The sequence below is a fragment of the Thrips palmi genome, unplaced genomic scaffold (assembly GCF_012932325.1).
Source record: "Thrips palmi isolate BJ-2018 unplaced genomic scaffold, TpBJ-2018v1 HiC_scaffold_17, whole genome shotgun sequence".
NCBI lineage: Eukaryota > Metazoa > Arthropoda > Insecta > Thysanoptera > Thripidae > Thrips > Thrips palmi.
The window spans coordinates 13,791,196-13,811,943 of NW_023144626.1; the positions used below are offsets into that span (position 1 = coordinate 13,791,196).

Consider the following 20,748-nt stretch of genomic DNA (forward strand, 5'->3'; position numbering starts at 1 on the left):
GTTCCCCCTCCATCTGTCCTGTTTCCCCCCCTTCACAACCAGCCTAGATGGTGCCAACCCCAACCACTAAGACCAGTATTTGCGTTGCCAACATTAAAAGTGTGGAAATAAGTGTCCAAGCGCCAAGAAAACAACAAATACAGAGCCAATTGTTTATTACTAAAACTAAAGCCAAAAGTGGAATGAAAATTACGTGAAAGATACGAGAAATAACTGGTAAAATACAGAAAAGATTACTAAGAAGAAACCGCCAAATTTAACTACAAAAAGTACCGTCTTAAGTCCAACTTTATCAAAGAAACTACAATTACAAATAAGGGAAACTACAACATTACAAGAAATTTCTACTGAAGCGTACTGCCACTCAACAAGAATATTTTCAGGGTCGAAATTGTCCAGTTCGCCCTGAAGGAGGTTCACCCGGGCCTGGGCACGGGCAAGGTCGATCTTAGCGTTCTTCAAAGAAGCCTCCAATGCAAGTCGCTCAGCTTCCAGGGCAGGGTTTCCATAGCACTTCCGCTTGGCGCAGTTGCAAATCCAGTCAGACACTGGGCGGGCGATGCAGTCACCCCAGCAGCATCGGGCCAGCTCGCAGTGGAATTCCATCTTGTTGTACTTCTCTTCGCCAATGATTTCTCGGTACAAGGCCTCAGCACCCTCGGAAGGCTCATGGAACTCGACAATGCCTTTCCTTTCCAAGACTTCGTGGATGCCCAAACTAAGCCCGATGTAGTGGGAGGCACAAGACTGGCACAACTGCAACACACACAAAAAAAAATTAATGACCAGTAAATAATACGAACACTCTGCATCAGTCGACTACTTTCTTACCCAACGGAATTCTGGAGAACCCACTGGCCCCACCTTCACGATCTTCCCTTTGAAGCAACGAGGAGGGTGGTAGCTATGGACGAAGGGCCGCAGTTCGAACGGGCCCCACTGACATGAATCTTCCTCCATAGTCATGAATCGGTGGAAGGGACCCCAAGGGCACGGTCGCTGGAACCCCTGCATGGCGGCTCGAAGTGGCGAAGCGGCAAAAGGAAGACGGCTTGGGGTGATGAGACAGCAAAGTAGGGACGACTTGGAGTGGCGAAGCGCAGCTGCAAACAGCAATAGTGGTCCCAGTCAACAAGCCCCCTCCCAGACAACGGCACTTGCGCCCATACCAACCTGGGCAACCCAAAATACCAACCTCCTAACCCCAGTCCAACAAAATATTTTTCCACTCGGGTGGCGACTGAAGGAAAAGCTGCTGGGACTGAGCTCCTCGAACGCCATCGAGAGGGCTCGCCAACGACCAGTCGCTATGTCCCTCAGCAAAGCCGCGAGCATCGCAATCACAGGACACCAGGCGAAGGAATTGACCCTCGCAACCTGGGTTACGCCCCCAGAAAGGGCACTTTCCAAAGGCCTTCCAGTTTGTGTAGCCGGTCTCATGGCGGGCGTACCTTCGCGCCACTTCAGCGTACCGGTGGAACGCGACAGGGATCTGGGGTTCCAAACAAATCTGACCCCCCCAGAACGACTCTTGGTTTTCCACTTGCCACTTGACACACGGCAGACACATCTGAAAATTTATACTGTCAAACCCGCGGGCGAACCAGCCACAAAAACCAAGAAATGAGTGAAGAAAAACCTCACCGAACAGGACTTGGGTTCCCCATCAGGAACGCCCATAGCATCCATCGTCACCATCAGGACGCGCCCAATCTTCCCCACCAAACATTGCCACCCTGACTCCTGGTCCTTGGCCCGATTGCGGACACCCCTATCCAAAACCAGACGCAGAAAAAGGAGACACACAGAGACAAAAAGAAAGAGGGGAAAAGAAGACAGAAAGTTTAAATTTTTTTTTTAAAAAAGAGGGACTTTAGGTCAAGGCAAAGGCAAAGGATCAAGGACACAGAAAAGGCAACGGGTCAAAGGCAAAGGCACAGGATCAGGCGAGTACTGAGAAAGCACTCAACCTAACACTTGGCGACAACACAGGCCTTCCCCAGGCAACCGACACCTGCCAGATTACCAACCAGAAAAGAGAAATTTCCCTCACGTTTAAAAGAGGCTTACCTCACACTGGAGCAGAATACTCGTGAACCAGGAAAAGAGAAGACTCCTCAGCCTTCCTCCGGCGATCACAAGAGCAGTCCCAGAAGTTGAAAAGTCGAGCAGTGGGACACACTGTGCGAAAAAACCACAGTGAATCCCGTTAATTTTTTTGCCGGGATTTACTGTAGTTCAGAACGCAGGATTTACCGTGCCTGGCTACAGTATCTACTGTACCTGGTACAGGATATTCCGTACTCCACCCCTATGGTACAGTAAATCCCGTACAAAGTACAGTAGATCCTGTTAAAAAAGTACAGTAAACCCTGTACTCTGAACTACAGTGACAGCTGTACTAATCACTACAGGATTCACTGTGATTTTTTCCCACAGTGCAGTCAGGAAACTAGGGTGGCCCAACAAAAAATCGAAGGTTTTCCGATTGTCCAATTCCGCTCAAAAATCGATTCTAGACCGAAAAAAAAAAATAACCCTTATTTTTTGCGTTTTGTCCTGAGACGATTTTGAATACCGGCTCAAAAGCAAAAATGGTTTTTAACCCGTTTTAAGCACCAAAATTGTCATAACAATTACAGTTTTTATCGGATTTTCAAAAGCGATACGGCAAAATGTTCGGTTTTAGACGGCAAACAAATTACATTTTCACCAATTTTTTGTCAGACTTCGTCTTCAGTATTCTGCTTGCGATTTTTGCTAAAAAAAACACATATTGTTTCTAGGGCACCAGTCGAACAATAATTAACAAAACAAATTAAATCGTCTCTGAAACGGAAAAAGACTACAAGTGCAAAGTGCAATAATAAATCCTACAAGTGTACGTTAAGAAACAACTTACACTCCAAGCAGCGTGCACGCTACACCCAATGTGTCCATGTCTTCAAACGAATAAGAAAGACAGTATCGAAATTGGTTTTATTCCTTAGACTAGTCAGCAAAAATTGATCAAAAAGGAATAAAAAAAAATTAAGAAATTTTTCCAGAGTCTCAATAGAATTGAAACAAACCAAACCAAGAGAGAAGGTGAAATAATTTAAATTGACGATTAACAACCAAAGAAAATACAACAAAACTATAGTCAAGGAAAATTTTTTTAAAAAAAATCTCATTCAACGAACGTTAATGAAAGCAGATGATACTCGTTTGGTTTTCTTATACGGGGTAGTACGCGGGATCATTCCAAAGATAGTATTTAAAATTGTTGGCTGAGGCCCAATTTGCCTAACTTGTCCTGCAGCAGATATCGGCCATCTGTTAACGCTCCCTGGGGTCCTTCTGCATTGGTTTTGAAGGGTAGGCATCATTTGGAAGTGGATTTTCGAGAATTTCAAATGCTACGAGGTGAAAATTTGGAGGTTGTGTAAGAGGTGTGTATTTGAGAAAATAATAAAAAGATATGACATCATGAAGAAAATACGGAAATTGATTCAGTATTACGGTCATAAGAGTGGTTAAGTGTATGCGTTCCTGTTGTGGCAGCAGTTGGTCCGTCGTGCAGGTCAGCCAACGCAAAAAATTAAAAAACAAAACAAATTAAAAAAAGGACGGGTGATTGGAATACTGTTTCGAAATACGAAGTTGAGCATTAAGTCATTTTAAGCGAATGGGAATGTCAATTACGAATGTATTTTTTAAACTTGAGACGTGCGAATAGTTGATGGAAACGATGGTAGTTGGTAGTACGCGGGGAAACCTGCGCCTTCTTTGAAATGGCACCGAAACGACCGGAAATGAATGTTGGACAAGGGAATCTCGTAATGGCGTCAAATTTAACCTGTGCTGTGTTATGTTGTGTCTATTAAATGAAAAACATTGGAATTTAAGACATTAGAAAAGGAAGATGAGTCTCAGTAAGGCGAGTAGAGTTCATGATGAGCACTCGTATGCCATCAAAACTGTTGAAAGAAAAAGGAGACCAAAGAATGTGTGCTGCGTTGAAGGATGTCTTAACGATGAAGGTAGTCATTCTCTTTTTACATTTCCGTGTTCTACAACATCAATTAATAGGGTTCAACGAGAGTGCAAGGAGAATATTAACAGGTAATAGATATGAGTAAAATAATGTATTTGTGTTAACATATACTGAACAATCTATTTAATTTTCATAAAATGTAATAATTTGCTGACAGATTAAAAATATGGATTGAAAGGTGTGGCAATGCAGAAGTAGCATCACAGAGTGTTGAATTATTACACAAGAAATATTACATTTGTTCCGATCATTTTAGTGACAAAGATTTTACTAGCCAGAATAAGAAACGTTTGAAGAGGGGTGTAAATCCCTCTATTTTTCCAGAATGTGTTCGTACCCTTTGTCTACTGTTCTAACTTTAAAGGTAAATACAGAACAGATTTTGTGAAATGACATTCTTTATCAATTGACAGGGTAAGTCAAATGAAGACAGGAGTGATGGAGAAGTATTGTTGAGAACACCATCTGAAACAAATGTTGATAAATTGGAAATTAAGACAGTGGAAAGTGAAGAGAGTAATGATGTAGAAATATTGTTGAGCACACCATCTGAAGGACATGCTGACGATGCTGATATAACAGTTACAGATGAAAATATGAATGTAAGTAAATAATTCAAACTTTTTGGACACATTCTGTGAATTGTAATTAATGGAAACTTTTTGTCTAGACATCCAGCAGCAGTTTATCTACTGCATGTCCCAAACGCATTTTGCATGATCACAGTTACTATTCAAATCGCGGTGCAAGTGAAGCAAAGAAAAAAAAGATTCAATGCTGTATGAAAAGTTGTACTAATACAAATGATGACCATACGCTGTTTCATTTCCCAAATTTATTTACTTATCGTTATGGAGGAAAAGTAATACAGGAAAGGAACCTGAAACGGTCAGTATGGGAAATGTCGACTGTTTTGTGGTTGAAGAAATAAATCATGAAACTATTTTTTATTGTTTTCAGCTTCAAGATGTGGACTGTCAGGAGTGGACGAGTCGAATTTCTTTTAATGGATCCTTCTACAGTACACTCAAAATATTTAGTATGTGATGCTCATTTTGATGACTTCAGCTTCACTAATCAGACTAGAAATAGGTTAAAACATGATGCCATTCCATCGGAAAATGTACATTGTTATGATATGAAACAATGGAGAACCTAACCTACGCACGGCTTACTTGCAGTCATTCCCTTGTTTTCAACCACTGCCCTAGTGATCCTGGCCAGGACCTCCAACCCTTTCTTCCTTTTGTTCTTCCCCTTAATACCCTGGCCGCTCAATACCATTGGCCATGCACCCCCACTCTCCGCTACTGTTCTTCCTTGTGTTCTTCTGCATCTGTAATATAAGAGCGCGTCGCCAGACGTCCGCTACCATTCTGTACACGGTCACCTACTGATAATACAGAGCCTTCCGTCTCGACGAGACCCCTGACTTCCCTTTTCCCTCCAAGTCCCTTACACTGCTACACTATAACACTGGTGACAGCGGTTAATCGGGCTTTGAGGTTAAGGTCGGTCTATGCCTTCCCTGTTAGGGGGGAGGAGAGTGACTGAATAGCGCGAGAGTTTGAACTTAGCAGTTTTGGAGTCTGTGAGTGTTAGTGTGTGAACTTGAAACTAGTAGAGGCCCACCATAACCTATACTAGTGTGTGAATTGTGATTGAAAAAGCTGCTAACTCAGACTAACGAAAGTGGATACTTGCGAGTGTGATTGAAATCGGACTTGGCTTTTGAGGTTAGGTCCCAACCAGACTTTTGAGGTTAGGTTCCGAGTGTGACTCTGAGTGAGAAAGAGTGTTGGAAACTCGCCGCAAGGTTTGAGTGTGTCCAACAGGAGTACAAGGGAGTGATAGCAATAATTTAAGACACCTGCTACCTGAGTGAAATTACTCACTTATGGAACGGGCCAGCCTGTAGGTACACAAGTGGCGTGAGGATCACCTGCAGTCTGCTGTGTGAAATCGCCTACGCGAGTACTACAGTTAATTATAAGACAGTTTATTACGTGAACAAGTGATGATCACCTGCAGTCTGCTGCGTGAATTCACCTGATCACCTATAAAACATAATCAATCAACACGAGTGTTTAACGAGGATCACCTGCAGTCTGCTGTGTGAAATTGTTACGCACAAGTGCTTGAATGATAAGGAATCAACAGCCTACTACCCATAACGCATGATCACCTGCATTCATTTGCTGCGTGAATTGCTGCATGATCTGTAAAGCTGTACATTCGGTCCTCTCCGCGCATTGATGATCACCTGCACACGCCTGCTGAGTGAATTCGTGCTGTGGTGAGGCTAGTTAAAGGCCTACTCTGCCACTGTGTCAAGGTGACCAGCTGGCATCGAGCTGTGCTAGTTTTAAGGAGTGAGTGAGCTGGTCTTAATTTAGAAATTAGAGGCTTGAAATCAAGTCAAAACTTTATTAAAACCAAGTGTACTGTGTCCCATTCCCATTTGACATCTGAACACCACGCGAAATTCCACACGAAGCAAAGCGCGACGGGAACCTGCAACACAACAAACAGCGATTATTAGCTAACTGTCCTCCACGACAAACGAACGCGAGTGTATATCTAACTACAAAGAAACACACAGCAATTGGCACAAAGGGCCTGCGACACCGCGCTTCAATCTACACAGTTTCTGCCACACCACAAAACAACATGATACCGGGGCGTCGACCCGGACGCAGCCGCACCGCGAGTCCGAGAACGCGGCCGAGGCCGTGCGCGTGGCCGTGCACGCCAAGTGCGTGCCGCCGCTGGGGTTGCACGGGAAGCAGTCCGCCCCCGTCGCGTAGTTAGGCCGATTAGGCGTTATGGGATCGACAACGACGAAGCTGAGGCGGATCGCGCCGGCCCAGAACGTGGCCGAGGGGACAGGGGCCGAGGCCTGCAAGTAGGCGCAGCGGCAGGCTACGTGCGAAACGCGTGCGAAGGGAACAATCACGGCCAACCAGCCCGTGACGTCGAGCAAGTAGAAGGTGGGGACGAACAGGGCGACGAACAGGGCGTACCTGCGGCCCGGGGCCGAGGCCGTGGACGCGAAGCAGCGGGATTTGGAGAGGCAGTTTACCGCCCTCGTCCCGTAATCAGGCCGTTGAGACGCAATGCTTTCAACGAACACGTAGGAGGCCCCGAACGCCAAGCGCAGCAAGGGCAACGACGCGTGAGGGACCACGGCGTGCAAGCCGGCGCGCAGGGGCGCGACAACGAGATGGATCGGGACGGCAATCCCGGGTGATCATGGCGAAGACGATGAGTACCACAGGGCGCCGCGCCGTCGCCACCGCGCACACCCGTACCGCCGCGAAGATAGGCGTGAGCAGCAACAAAACTTCCAGCCGTGGCATTTCTACCGTTTCATGCGCGAAATTCTTAACAGGCCCCCGCCAGTACAGAGCATTCCAGAACCCCAAGCAGATACATTCGCTCCCAACTCAGGCGATGCACCGCCATTCAATGGTAGCACAGGCTACGATGTTTACAGGGCACAGTTTCTGAGTGTCGCAGAACACAAAAACTGGTCAGAACAGGATAGAGGGATTTTCTTACTGCAGGCATTGGAAGGGGAGGCTACCAAGGTCATTAGAACATTAACTACTCAGAATAGGCCATTGACATTTGTCAATTTGGATGCACAGTTGGAGGACACTTTCCATGTCCGGAGAGAGTTATGGGAGAGGACTCGAGCTTACGAGTCACTTAAGCAAGAAGAGGGACAGACTCTGAGAGCTTACGCTCAGAAAGTTAAGGAAGCTGTGGTTGATTACATGCCAAACAGCAATCAAATTGATAGGGACCAAGCCGGAGTTAAGGCTTTCATCAAGGGGCTAACAGATAGGAAAATGGCAGAGCGCATTTGCTATGCATCAGTCAACTCAGTGGAAGATGCACTTACCCACGTTAATAGAGCGCTGTCTTTGACCTCCGAGACACACAGCAAAAAGGTTTGGAAGGTAGAAGTTGAAGGCTCCGACAGTCAAACTAATGTCAACTATGCAGACCAGGAGTCAGCACCTGCAACAAGTATAAAAACGAGTAAAGGCAGGGGTAGAGGTAGAAGTAGCTACACCAGAGGGCAATTTAACAACAACGAACCCCCAGGCCAATGTGAAAGGTCTGCAGGAGTACCGCCAGATTTTTATCAAGCAGCCATGTCATGTTATAAACAGGGCAAAGAGCAGCAACAATATAAACTTAGATAGGCAGGTTGTCACTCAATTGACAACCAAGTAAATATTCCGGTAAGAATTTCTACAGACTCGATAAAAATAGTCTTCTCAAAAAATGCAGTAACATCGTAAAATAAACCCATAAAAAATTGAAAATTTACAAGTCGCCATCGATTAATACTTAAGCTTGCAAACACCAGTCCACATCAATAAGGACAGTGTCGACCCAACTAGTAAGTTAAAGTGTGCAGCTTGATTACCCTGTAAGGAAGGCCTTTTAGTAAATTGCATTGTGGCAAGTTAAGCCAGAGAAGCTACCATTGACACGAGAGCCACCATTACTGTTCCTAAAGGACTCAAAATTGCCAGTTTTAAATTACGTCTTTATGTGTAACTTCATACAAGACATTACTGTGTGGACTGGAGTGGATGGACATTCAGTCTGAAAACCGGACTAACTGATTGGTATAAGCTTCCAATTGACAAAGCTCACGTAACAGAAAATTTATTTAATTGTGATTTTATTGACACATTTGGAGATGTAGTCAACACCAAAACTTAAATGCTGGACCTTGAAAATGACATTCAAGTCTAATGCGAAATAGTAAACTCAGTATATAACGGAAATTTCACAAGTGGAAATTTGTCCTACCCAATGCATGCTCATTAAAGATCTTGCTGGAACCTTTTGTACAGAGGCAGGTTTCCACGAAGTTGGAAACTGACCTGGTGGTTGATGAGTCGGAATAGTCCGACGCGTTGCTTGCCATGACGATTAGTGGGTATAGTCGCCGTCCGGAGCTGGAAAGGAAACTGTCCACTTCTGCTTCACCTCTGGAAACGAAGTGCCTCACAGTAACGTCTCAGGCAAGAGCGGAGGGGGCTGATCATCGCCAGCTTGACAGCCAGACCGGTCATCGCCAGCTTGACGGTCTAGAAACAAAGAACAAAACCATGGTAAAAAAAAGATTGTGAAATGGGTGCGGGCAACGCACATGAAAGTGAACAAACAATGGGAATCCAACCACCCGAAAGAGCAGAAGGCAAGATGCATGTTGTTTTGCTGACATTTAAACATTTAAAGTCAATTATCTGAAAGATGAGTCACACAGATAGGCGTCGTACCGTGTGTGACAGGCATGTATCACCATTAAACCTTGCGGACCATTGTGTCCAAATTCTCAAGTATACAGTAATAGCACATGTCCTACCACTCCACCCCCACAGTGTGATGGCCTTGTTGCAAACCAAGATTACGAAGAGAAGTAAAACAGAAGGGAAGAGAGTAGATAAGAATCTTGTAATAAAATTTAAAAATGTCGGTGCAGAGCAATCCAATAGCCAATGGGACAAACACCTAAATTTAACTGAATATGAGACCCAAAACTTACACGGTGCAAAAGTTGAATTGCAATACAAACCACTAATTCCAATACAAAATGCGATTACCTGTAGACTTGGATGCCAAGATCAAAGCTACTGCTTTGCCACCAGAACAGACGGAGGAGGTAGAAAAGCTCATTCGCAAACATCACGATGTCTTCACATTTGGTCGATATCCATGGATGAGATTTAGGGTGGATATAGGAAATCATCCACTCATCAAACAGAATGCACGTTCAGTACCCCTGCAATTACAATAAAAGGTTTGTCAGACAACGATGAAATACTTAAAAATTAAAGCAACCAGGCCTAGTAAGTCACCCATAGCGGTCAAAAACATTCACACTAGCACAAACATTAACACCGGCACAAAACAATTATTGAGTGACTCATACGGAATTATAAGCTTTGGTAGAATCAGTTAAAGCTTTCAATCATTGCCAAGCAAGACTGCCCTTCCCAATAAAATCAGATCACGCAGCCATGCAGTGGTTCAAAATTTTTAAAAATCCAAAGGGCATACTATAGTAAAATAATTTTTAAAAAATATTATTCTAGTTCAGTTATTATAAATTTACTGTTGTGCATACGAAAGGCACAAACTTAAGGTGCATAAAAGCAGGCGTTCAGAGAGGCCTTGCAGCCCCCAATCCAAAAGGGTGCACTTAAGCAGAAGCTAAAGACGCAACAGCTTACCTCATCAGTTCTACTTCAGGTGAAGATTGACCATTCGAAATGTGTCCACATCAGTTCTAGAAGCTCTAAATAATGGGCCAGTCGTTCATTCAATCTGTCCAAAGAGAAATTCACTTTTCCATTTGCCAGCCAGACTGAAGAATAGTTCCGGGTCCACAAAAGAGTTCCAGTCCAACGTAAACAAAACGTTTCCAGGGTTTTGTCATTACACTGCAAATAACAACAGATTCCACGTTAATAATGCCCACGTTAGTACTGTCACAGTTGCTGAACAAATTGCGTAGAGATGATTACTCCACAGCATCAAAAACAAATTCCAAGTCAGCTTCATCGCTGAAAGCACACACACAGAAACATTCAAAGCCAAGCAAATAACTTCATGTTGTTCTTACCCAATATCCACTGCAGCTTGTCTTCCAATAGGTTGACCCATGATAAAATCTTCATCCAGGGTAAAAGTTTGTTGAACATTCTGGCAAAACAACGTCGACCTCATAACAACTCTGCAACAAAATTAAATGAATAAGTCAAACTTGTCTTACACGTCTCACGTTCATACATTCAAATCGCAACTTACGTACTTTGGTGAAAAGTCAAGGCAGGTAGATAAATAGAGCGGCACACAGACAGGAAGCACCGAAAGTAGTTTGGCAAATGTCCCAGTCTCAGGCCTTCACAGAATGTATTGCTTGCTCATGCTCACAAAATTTATGTAGATCTCCATCCAGTAGTACTCCTAGTCTTCCGCAGGCGACGAGCTCCGTCAGCGCCGCAGTGCAAGAAACCCAAACCTGTTGCAACAAGAACATTGAATAGTTTCCCAGTCCAACATCGAAACCCAGACAAGGGCCCAATCAATCATCGGTGAAAATGTCCCCCCGGATGCAGATTGTACGCACCAGCAGAAAGAGGAAGTCGACACACTTAACTATCAAAGGAAAAATCACAAGAACTTACCGAAAACCTGGCTCCACATCGAACTGCGTATCAAGAAGTTTTCTCGAACGAATTATCACCCAAGAAATACGGACACTGCAACAGAAACATCAAGGTTTTACTCTCTACAAAATAATACATGCGCCCAAACTGTTTCAAAAAGAAGGGAGGAGAGGACTATGCGCTGCAGGAAGAAACTCACTGGAAATGCAAATTTTGAAACAAAAGAAAGAGTCCAGCAGAGAGCAATTTGTACGTGAAAAGCACAAGTCAGAAGACCCAGAAAAGCATTTGAATGAAGGAAGTCATCAAGAAAAGGGTGAAGCAGCGGATTGGAAGAAGTCCTATTATGCACATGTACTGGACTTGTACTTAACAGAGTCAGAACGAGAAGAAATTACAGAAGAAATCACCGACAGAAGCAACCACACGATGGACGAAGCAAAAGTAATTCAAGAAATAGAAGAGCTTCTCACTTCGGAAGAACCTTACTCACCTTCAACCGTAGCACAGGCTCAACAGCATACTTCAGCAGAAACAGCACAGCATGAACTTCCGGTTTGTGAAACCAACCACAAAATCGGCCAGTGTGACGTCCCCATTCTTCAGCATCCAGGCGGAGGCAGCCTTGAATCACAGCATTACCTGCAACAGTCAAACAGACAAGATAACCTTCACGACATGTTTGTCACCACCAATACCAGAACAAGAACAAAAAAGAGGCAAGAAAACTCTGAAAGTTCAAGGTGCAGAAGGTGCCACCAAAACGAATACACAAGATGCAAGATGTTCAAAGTCAGATGTAAGAACTCACCGACAGCAAGAAGCGATCAACAGGACCAAGAGGATGATTTACGACTCTGGATCACAGCGAAACAGAAGCAGCGAAAGGATCTCCGACACTGGCTCTCATTCCAGCGGGCACAGCGACAAATAGACCTGGAGAACACAACACTGATTATACAAGTGAGGACTCGACAAAAGCCATTCATACTTTAAAGAAGATGCCTCCAACAACGAAAAAGCTAGGTTAGCAGCATCGCCCACTAAGCAAACAAGTATGGGGTTAAGTCTGGGTCACAACAATACTACATGCAAAGCATGATCGCGAAAACCGTGAAGAAAATACCTCGACAGCTTCTGCAGCAAGTGTTTATCGAAATGTTACGAAACAAAGCAAACTTTACGCCACGTCACACTTCAAACGCGGGGCCCACGTTAAATGGAAAATCTCCGATCCCAAGAAAGAACAAGAACGAAAGAAACTAGACAACAGCAGAAACCGAACCCAGCCTGGGATAACGTAAAGGGCCCAGAGTACTCACCCACTTCCGCCGACGAGATGTCTTGGTCTTGGTTCAGTCGAAACGCCGCCGGCCTGCCTCTCAGCGCAAGGGGTATCGCCACTGCACTGTTACCCGACGCGAGGAGTATGCACACGCATCGACGCGCAAGAACGACAAATGCGGAACAGAAGCGGCCGACCGGAAACTAACTACTCACGAGCAGAATCTTCGAACACACGACTGTGTTACGAAGGAGGATGCCTCTCAACTACCAGAACGTCTAGAACCAACGTCGCGGAGCCTTTGCCGCCTACTCAGCTGGGACTTCCGGTACGAGAGGCTTGACGCCTACCGACGGGAACGAGGCCCACGACAGCTCCTGGCCGCACTGCATGAGTTAAGTATTTGCACTAACAAACAGTTAGTTAAGCTTTCTTAGATTTCAAGGTGCCTTTAGAATAGGATTAGCTAGATAGTCAGGATGGCATCAGGCAAACCAACCAAACAGAGTAGGGGTTGGACACCTCAAAGCGCAAAACTGTGTAGAGTGTTTTTCTGTTTGTTTCAGTTGGAGCTTCACCAGAATAACGCAAACTTTGGTTGGCCAACAGGCGGAACACCCCTACTTCACGCGGTGTTGCTAACTTTGAGAGGTAATAAGTCCGTTTTGTGCAGATTGTTCCACCTGGGGTCTAAAGATGAAGGCCCAAGTATTGTTTAATTATTTTGAAACAACCGACCGAGGTTAGGACTGGACACCTAAGCCTGGCACCGAAGGTGTAATGGGGGAGCGAGCCTTTGTAGCATCACTTCAAGACAATGAGAGATGCCATATAAAAGGAAGTTCAAGAAAATATAAAATTTGGTAATTTAATAATTGTAAATTTGGTAAATTAAGTGAATTGTAATTAAGACATTTTTAAAAGTTTCAAAACCAGTGCATCAAAATTTAAGTCAGTGCTCAATAGTTTAAAGGGATCACAAGGGTACTATAAAGTTGAAGAAACTTCGTATCTTTGTTCAATGGATGGTGAAAAATGATATGAAACAATGGAGAACCTAACCTACGCACGGCTTACTTGCAGTCATTCCCTTGTTTTATGGATGACAGTGATACAGGCCAGGACCTCCAACCGGTTTTGTTTTTTTTCGCCTTATTCCCTGGTTGATCAATACCATTCCATGCACCCACTCTCTTATTGTTCTTCCTTAAGTTCTTCTGCATGGGTAATTTAAGAGCCGTCGCAACGTCCGCAAACCATTCTTTACATGGCACCTCATTTGATACTACCCTTCCGTCTCGACAGACTAGAATCGTTAAAACTCCAATGCCTTATCTCTCACTATAAAAACATCCTATTATGACAGAGGATTTAATAAAGCAATATTTTGCAAATTTGACAAAATGGAAAGGTAATTAATTATAGAAATGTATGGTAAGATTAAATTGTCTTCGTGTTTGAAACAAATTAATTTATATTCATCTTACAGAGTCATCATTTGACAAAGATCTGTTCTACTCTGAGCAGTCATGCGCATTTGCCTTTGATGAAGATATGGCCACATTAAGATGGAATATTTGTATGCAATGCAAGGAGAAGACTCTTATATCAAACACGCAGAAAAATGTTAAGTGTCACCATGGATCAAAATGCTGGGAATATTCAGTAATCAATAACATGGATCCTGGAGATGTTCCAGAAGAACTACAAAACTTAACATTTATAGAAGAACAGATAATTGCTCGAATTCATCCTCAAATTACAGTATTTAAGGTGAAAGGTCATCAGCATTCATATAAAGGGAATGTAATATCATTTCCACAGGATGTTCAAGAATTAGCAACACAACTTCCACATAAGATAAAAGATTTAAATTCTGTACTATGTATGGAGTACAAAACTAAATCTGGAAAATATCATGAATTTAATGTGAGAAGTGGACGTGTGAGAAGAGCATTAGAGTGGCTTCAAAAGAATAACCCTTACTACAAGAATATTATTATAAGTGAAGAAAATTTAAAAATGTTACCAGAGAATGGAAACGTTATGAATTTGATGAATAATTTGTCAACAAATGATGATAGTGACGCTGAAAATGTTGATAGTGATGAGGATGATGATGAAGAAAATGAAACTGTAAATGAATCAGGAGTAGTGAACATGACTCCTGTGGATCAGAACAAGGCTGTAAAGTCTAAGTTAAAATGGCCTCACATGTCAAGTGAACCTGTGAAAGAACAACAACCAGGATTTTATGCATGTGCATATCCTACTTTGTTTCCACATGGAACTGGTGATCTCTATGATGATAGAATGAAAGAGGTGAAAATGTCAAACTATATCAAACATTTAATAAGCTATCATGATAATCGATTTGCATCACACTTAACATTTCGTTTTTTTGCGTATAATGTCTGGATGAGAAATGTAGCATTGCAAGATGGTAACATATTTGTGAGAAACAATCCAGAATTTCAAAATATGTCAGTGGCTCAATTGAAAGAAAAAATGGCAGAGAATGAAAATGTGATAAAACAAATCATGTTTCAAGGTTCAAATCTAAAGGGATCAAAATCATACTGGCATTTAAGGGCAAAAGAATTAAAAGATATGGTGGAACAACTGGGCTTACCAACAATATTTTTGACTCTGAGTGCAGCTGATGGACACTGGAATGATTTATTTCGCCTTTTGTCCAATAAGGATATATCACTGTTAACAGAAGCAGAAAGAAGAAAATTAGTACAAGAAAACCCCCACATTGTAGATTCCTTTTTTGCACATCGTGTTGAATCATTCATCAAAAATGTAAGTTCATAAAAGTGGTTGTCTCTAACATTAAGATTACAAAAAAATGATAAAACTTCATTTCTTTTTCAAGGTGATGAAAACTCACTTTAAAGTTATTGATTATTGGTATAGAATAGAGTATCAACATCGGTAAGAAAATCATGGTACAAATTTTTCTGTTTGCTTTTTTATCACATGTCCATTACTATAAATATTTCTATGATTTGTTTGCAGTGGAAGTCCTCATTTGCACGGAATATTCTGGATTAAAGATGCACCTGATGTCTCAAATTTAGAAAATGAATCTGAAGAATATATTGATAATGTAATAGACTATTTCGCTAATTTAGTGGAAGCATGGAATCCTAATGTGAATGCTAATGATCCAAATAGCCACCCATGCAGAAAAACGTACAACCAGGTGGAAGACTTCGAGGAAGATCTTGCACAATTGCTCCACAAGGTTCAAAGACATACAAAATGTTCAAATGATTATTGTTTCAAGGTAAATAAAAACACAAAGAGGAGAGAGTGCCGTTTCAAGTTTCCAAGAGACATGCAAGAAGAAGCAGCAATAGAAAAATCTGAAAACAATGAAATGGAATTTAAACCAAGAAGAAATGATCCAAGACTTAATAAGTTTAATAAACTGATTATTCAGCTCTGGAGAGCTAATATAGATATAGCACCAGTGATATCGAAACGTGCTTTACTTGCTTATCTTGCAAAATATATTTCCAAATGTGAGGTCCAATCAGAAACATTCAATGAATGTTTTAGGAATATTGTTAATGGCATAGATGATGAATTAAAATCAAAGAAAGCAATTCATAGGGTTTTGATGAAATCATGTGCTGAAAGAGATGTTTCAGCTCAAGAAGTGTGTCATACATTAATGCGTCAAAAATTATTTTCAGCAGGGGGAAGAAATTTTGTAACCATTAATATGTCTGATAAAAAATGGATTCAAGTTCATGATGATGAAGAGAATAAACAATGTACAAACATATTACAGAAATACCAGAATCGCCCTGATCGTTTAGCAGACCTCTCACTGTGGACGTCTATGAAGAAATATAATGCATACAAATGGACTACAGTGAAAAAGGAAAATATAGTTCAAGTCTTTCCAAGACTGACAAAAAGAGAAGATGACTGCAATGAGGCATATTATCGACAAAATGTGCTGCTACATATGGCATGGAGAAATGAAACTGATGTGAAACAAGATAATGAAACATGGGAACAGGTTTATATTAAAAATAAAATTGAAGAGAGAGTGAAAGAACGTTACAAGATAGTAACAGAAACAGAGAAACGAGAGGAAAGTGATTATGAATCAGATGACAGTGACAGTGATGATGATGATTGTAATAATCTGAATGATGAACTTCTTGCATCTCGATTGGGACCAAAAAGTGACGTTCCACCAATTGATCTTGGTAATCGAGAAAATGATATCAATTACAACTGGCAGGACGTTTATAAGCAATATGAACAGTATGAAACAATAGCAGACTTTGAAAATTTCATTGATAAAATGAAAAAAGAAACAAGTTTAAGATATCAGTCTTTAGGATTACCTAATGTGCAATTCAGCCACGATCAACAGCAGATCATAGATGTTATAAAAGAACAAATCAATATAATTAAAAACATGAATTGCAACAAGAGCAATTATGCATGCTCAAAAAGAATCATTATTCAGGGAAAAGCTGGTAATTGTCTTTCAAACAAGCAATTAAGACTTAATCCATTTATAAACTTTTACTAACTTTGATATTCTTCCATTTCAGGAACTGGAAAAAGTTTCATTATTAAATATCTAACTGCATTGTTAGATGAAGAATTGGGACAAGATTCTTACTTCCTTGCAGCACCAACAGGAGTAGCTGCTATTCTGATTAATGGAAAGACACTGCATTCCATCTTCAAGCTTCCAAGAAGAAGCAGAGATTACAAACCTCTAAAGGGAGAGGCTGCTAGAGATTTAACAAACAAAATGCAAAATGTCAAATACCTTATTCTGGATGAATACTCTCTCATTGGTTGTAAAACTCTTGCAATGATCAACAAGAGATGCAAAGAAGCAAAAGGTATCAATGACGAAGATTTTGGGGGCATCAATGTAATCCTTCTTGGAGATATAAAACAACTGCCACCTGTAAAAGACAATTCATTTGTCTCAAAAACACAGCAATCGGTTTTGGGAATGGAAGGAAAAGCAGTTATCATGAACTTTCAAAAAACATTTGTTCTAACAACATGTCATCGCCAAAAAGATGAAAGATTTCTCAATATCTTGGACGATATAAGTGAAGGAAATATTACATCATTGCAATATGAATTACTAAAAACAAGGTTCAGAACCAATGTAAGTGAACAAGAGAACATGCTGTTTGCAGATGCAATCAGAATTTTTGGAACAAAAGAGCAGGTCAATGAGTACAATCTTGAAAAACTAAGAAGACTAAAGACAACAAATGGGTCACCAGTTCCAGTTGCAAGGATAACAGCAAAACACAATTGTTCAGAAGCCAAAAGAGGAAGTAGTAATTCAGCAGAAGGACTTGAGAGGAAACTTTATCTTGCAAAAGGCAGCAAGATTATGCTTCGGAATAATTTGTGGTTAGATGAAAAATTATGTAATGGATCTATTGGAAAAGTGATTGATATCATTTATGATAAAGACAACAATTTTCCATCAGTCATATTATGTGAATTTGATTCATATCAAGGACCATCGTTAATTCCAGGTATGTTTATGTATGAATAAGTTATTTAAGAAAATCATTCCATCACTTACACACACCTTATCCTCATTCATTGTTTTTTTTTTTTCAAAAACACAGGTAAAAATATTGTGCCAATAAAGCCAATTTTAAGATCATGGACTTCTTCAAATGGTACACAATGCACTCGATTCCAATTCCCAATAGTTTTGTGCTATGCATGTTCTGTTCACAAATCACAAGGCATGACATTAGACAAAGTAAGTTATAATGAAGAAAATGAATGTTTTTCTATAATTATTGGAAATAAGCTTATATTGTAAAATTCGTTTGCTTTTTCAGATTGTCATTGATCTTGACTTAAAGCCTGACTTTGCACTCGGACTATCGTATGTTGCTCTATCACGAGTCAGATCACTGACAGATCTGCTTATACAACCCTTTCCAAGGAAAAGGTTACAAGCAACTCCTAAGCAGAAAGTAAATATTGAAATAAGAAATGATTTCATCAGATTCCTCAAAAGAAAGATGTGACATGCACGGCTTCGAGTTGTCTCATAACCCTCATAACCAACATTTGTTTTTCATTTGTTTTCTTTCTTCTGCTAAATCAGTACCAACCTCTACCGACCTAATCGATTATACGAAAGAGAACAAACATCTTTTCTTAACGTTTTTAATAACACAATTAAATTCAATAAAAAATTCTACATTATTTTATATTACGTTTTGAAAGCTTTTTTGCCAACCCATCTCCTTTCACGGAAAACAGAGAAACACTGAAACACACGAACACATTTTACCAACATCGAATCCACATCTCTGCCCGCTAACGTTCAAACATAGGAACCAAGCACATTGTTGTCAGGGAAGAACTTATTCGCCATCTTTGCAAGAGACGCTATCCTTCCTGAACTTTTACTGCTTCTCTTCATAGTAATATGGAGCAAATAATTAATATCCACGATGATATCGATATGGAAGACGATGAAAATAATTCAAACTACAATGGACTGTATCCAGAACCAACTGAGGAACTGAGCAAACTCTTGAAGACTTATTTACACCTCAAAGGACAGTGCAAGATTGGGGAATATAAGGATCTCTCATCGAAAAGATTGTTCCCTCGACATATTAAAAGAGCTCTTAGGTTGTTTAACAAACACAAGTGCACTGGATGTTCTGGAAGTCACCAACATGTTATTGCGGGTAAGTTCCACTATCATCTTCATTTACATTTTACACGATTATCATACTCTATCTGATGGATCATTAATTTTTCTGAATGTTCCATAGGTGGATACCCTGCATACCTTGCTGATTTGACAACATGTTTCAACGACATAGACATCTATATCCACTGCATCAGACGAGTCGAACAGGACACTCTTCATATTGGCGACTGTAAAATCAAGACTCATCACAATGTTACTTCGATGTTTTATGAATCACATCGCAAACCAAAAGTCCAATTTATACAGGTAAGAAACAATTTTTTCGATCAGGTACCTATTTGACACAACACATGCCATACAATATAATAATGTAACAATATTTCATTACAGGTAAACTTTGAAATTGGCGCAACTAGCCAAGAAATGGATACTGAAGCATTTAAGGACATGATGGCGACATATGTCATGGCTCGCTTTGATCTCCCCATTTGTCGTGTTGCTGCAAGACTCCCCTTAACAAATGAAATCAAGATGGGTTACTTGATTAATGCATCGTCTTTCAACATCTTCAAAACTCCAACTTCTGATGAACGAAAAGAAAAGTACCTAGCAAGAATGAAGCCAAACGTCAAGAAAACACCCCCATCTCTGCAACTTACAACTCTGTTCAACATGATAAACAAATACTGTTAGAAACCATGTTAAGCTACAGTGTTTTTCACTAAATTGTTTACAAACTAATGATTGTTTTGAACAACATTAGCCTTTCTCTTATTCTATATATTCAATTTGCTCAGGTACTTAATTTATTTCCAGTAAATACTTTGCTTACTTCTCATAAGATTGTTATATTGTTTTGTATTCTTAACTATGTTGATTAATTTTTAATTAAATGAACTGACTATATTAATAACATTGATTGAAATGTAATGGAATAAGTATGAAATTTGCTTTTTACCTCTATCAACTTAATTGCATTTGTTAACGTATCGTGACATGTCATTAGTCAATAAATATTGTTTTAACTATAAACTGCGACCCGACTGAGCACTTTACCGATGAATACACACCATTCCCGCAACCTCTCCAGAAGGCCCACCTTTTCGAAAATACACTATACACGACTCCCCCACCATCTCCATGTTCGAGAGGGAATACACATAAAGGATAACCAACATTTGCACAATTACATTTACAAATACTACTTAACCATCTTCTCAGTGAAAATTAAACTCCATTACACGTCTCTTCATCCTCTGCATAACTTCACACACAAAAGAAAACAACGAAATTAATTCCTTTTCAATTTTAAAATATTTTCAAACTCGATACTTAAGATTGATCACCCTGATCAACAAAAGCCAAACAGTTCCCTCCAAATTCCCGACCAGATTAACTACTTCTGTCCTGTCTTCGGATCCATTAAATCCTACGCCCATCCTTCGCCCATTTCTACTCCATCACCACCGTTCATCACCGTTCAGTCGCAAGATTTACCGATCATCATAGTAAGTACCCATTTTCGACTATC

At 40.9% G+C, this 20,748-nt stretch overlaps 1 long non-coding RNA gene across 2 annotated transcripts; it reads right to left on the reverse strand.

The window, feature by feature from the left end:
* Window positions 1–6,448: 6,448 nt before the first annotated feature.
* On the reverse strand, window positions 6,449–13,073 carry LOC117643638. Of its 2 annotated transcripts, XR_004587634.1 has the most exons (11): window positions 12,558–13,073; window positions 12,047–12,171; window positions 11,729–11,877; window positions 11,254–11,328; window positions 10,878–11,087; window positions 10,689–10,799; window positions 10,297–10,506; window positions 9,667–9,845; window positions 8,944–9,150; window positions 7,944–8,062; window positions 6,449–6,550 (listed from the first exon to the last, which is right to left on the reverse strand). It is a non-coding gene; the product is annotated as an uncharacterized LOC117643638 (long non-coding RNA). The 2 variants fall into 2 exon arrangements; XR_004587633.1 differs by lacking the exon at window positions 12,558–13,073 and having other exon boundaries at window positions 12,047–12,254.
* Window positions 13,074–20,748: the final 7,675 nt, after the last annotated feature.